Source organism: Limulus polyphemus, unplaced genomic scaffold (assembly GCF_000517525.1).
Source record: "Limulus polyphemus unplaced genomic scaffold, Limulus_polyphemus-2.1.2 Scaffold2045, whole genome shotgun sequence".
Classification (NCBI taxonomy): Eukaryota; Metazoa; Arthropoda; class Merostomata; order Xiphosura; family Limulidae; genus Limulus; species Limulus polyphemus.
The window spans coordinates 129,108-132,023 of record NW_013667655.1 but is presented as its reverse complement, the minus strand read 5'-3'; positions in this window follow the sequence as shown (position 1 = coordinate 132,023).

Genomic DNA, 2,916 nt, shown 5'->3' with positions numbered 1-2,916 from the left:
TTTAGTCACTGGCAGAAATGGAAGCTCTATTTAAAGCATCTTGTATTTAAATACCACAAAATAGAATTGTATTTAAATACTACATCTTGTATGTAAATACTACATCTTGTATTTAAATACTCCAAAATAGAATTTAATCAAAAAGAAAGTAAACATTTAATTTATCCCTTCACTGGCTTGGCGGTAAGTCAGAAAGCTTATAAAGCTACAAATCGGGTTACGATACCCGTGGTAGGCACAGCACAGGTGGCTTCGCGCTTGACACCAAACAAACAAAAACATTTAATTTATATATATAAAAAAAAAAGTAAGCGTCAGGTTTGGGAAAAACTGCAACAAAAGAAAAATGGGGTTAATAATATAGCATAAAGGTGGCGTATCTGAAGGATCAAATAGTTTTTTTTTTATTTCGCCCAGAGCTAAACGAGGGATATCTGCGCTAGTCGACCCTAAGTTAGCAGTGAAAGACCTGAGGGAAGGCAGCTAGTCGTCATCACCCACCGCCAACTCTGGGGCTACTCTTTTACCAACGAATAGTGGGATTGACTGTCATATTATAATACCCCACGGCTGAAAGGGCGAGCAAATTTGGTGAGGCGGAGATTCAAACCCGCGATCCTCAGATTGGGAGTCGAGCGCCCTAACCACCTGGCCAAATAAAAAATAAAATAAAAACGATGACACTGGATTAACTCTGAAATGTCGACATCATCCAGTTAATTCTTTTGTAACCAATTTTACCTTTTTTATTTTAATTAATTCTAAAATGTATGAGATATCTCAATAATTTGAAACAATAATATTGAACCTATGAAAGAAGTATTTAAGAGATGACATTATTACAAATATAATATGGTTAATATTTAGAATGAAATTTGTCTTGAGTTTGCCCCCAGTGGCACAGCGGTATGTCTGCGGACTTACAACGCTAGAATCCGGGTTTCGATAACCGTGGTGGGCAGAGCACAGATAGCCCACTGTGTAGCTTTGTGCGTAACTTGAAACAAACAAACTTGTCTTGAGTTTGATTTTCGATGTGATGAAAATTAAACCTTCAATGTTATCAACGTATAAGACAGTATTGTTCTGGAAAGACTGAGAAGGTTAAAGCACCAGGAACTGATGAAGTTTGGTTGTTGCTAATCGCAAAGCTGCACGACGAACTACTTGACCACCAATTTTTAGCGACTTAAATTTGTAGACTTACCGTTGAGCCACTGGGAGAAAGAAGGACGTGTTAAGATTTACCGGAATACATTTCAAAAATTCTGATTATAAAAGCTTTAATCTTCATCTTTCAGGATATTTGGGAACTGAACTGATCCTTAATGACCGAAAAATGGCTAACGATGTTGGTTTTTTTTAAGCTTAAAATGTCTATGGAGGATCATGCTTATTTGTTAGTCGCAAGTATTTTGTGACTTTGTGTAGGAGTCATATGGAAAATTCGAATCTTAATAATAACCATCGCAGTTAGAGAAGAGAGTTATTTTGTTTACTAGATTTTAGACATTTTGCTGTGTGAAAGTACTAAATTATATTCAATATTTCGAAAAGAGTTAGATTAGGTTTATCATAAAAATCCTAATTAATCTGAAACCTTTCTGTACGTCCTTTTATACGAAGATCATGAATATACCTCAAGTTACGACTAACGTCACTGACATTGTTCTATAAATATACCTCAAGTTACGACTAACGTCACTGACATTGTTCTATAAATATACCTCAAGTTACGACTAACGTCACTGACATTGTTCTATAAATATACCTCAAGTTACGACTAACGTCACTGACATTGTTCTATAAATATACCTCAAGTTACGACTAACGTCACTGAAATTCTTCTATAAGTATACCTCAAGTTACGACTAACGTCACTGACGTTGTTCTATAAATATACCTCAAGTTACGATTAACGTCACTGACATTCTTCTATAAATATTCCCCTAGTTACGACTAACGTCACTGACATTCTTCTATAAATATACCCCAAGTTACGACTAACGTCACTGACATTCTTCTATAAATATACCCCAAGTTACGACTAACGTCACTGACATTCTTCTATAAATATACCTCAAGTTACGACTAACGTCACTGATATTGTTCTGAAGATCTTCGGGTAAAGATTTTCATTGGGTGAAATTTTCTTCAATATTACTAGTATTAATACGCTACTATATTTCTAGATTTAATGGTGAAGCAAAGATTTTAGCGTGCTACTAATATGGAGAAATGGGTGTTTGGTTCTGTGTGGAGATTTTTTGTCCTATAAAAGGGTTTTTAGTTCTATACGGAGAAAAGGGGTTTTGATCTACATAGGTTTCAAAGTTAATTAATTTTGATTCCAGAAACTTCAAAAATATTGTCTGTGTGACAGAAGTCTGTATATTACGTAGAAAAAAAATGAACTGGAAAGAAAAAGTGTTCAAAAATAAGTTGGGGCTAAAAATAATTTATGGAAATGTTGAGCTAAAGATGAAAGGAATTATACAAATATCTTGTAAGAACTCGTTAGAAGTGTTTTATATAGTTTTGGCTATATTGTTATACAATAGACAAAGATGTTATAGGAAATTTTCAAGAAATTAAATCTTTTAATATTTAAACCTTGAACTCTAGAGAGAAAGAAAATGGGTTTAATTTCTTCGAAGAGGACGTCGGTTACTAATCTGGTGGGACAGAATGGTTCATGATCACTTTCGAACCTCACTATGAAGCAAGAGCTAAACAATTATATATGTAAGAATGTTAAAATTAATATTAGTTAGTTAAGAACTAGAACATTATATATATATAAGAATGTTAAAATTAATATTAGTCAGTTAAGAACTAGAACATTATATGTAAGAATGTTAAAATTAATATTAGTTAGTTAAGAACTAGAACATTATATGTAAGAATGTTAAAATT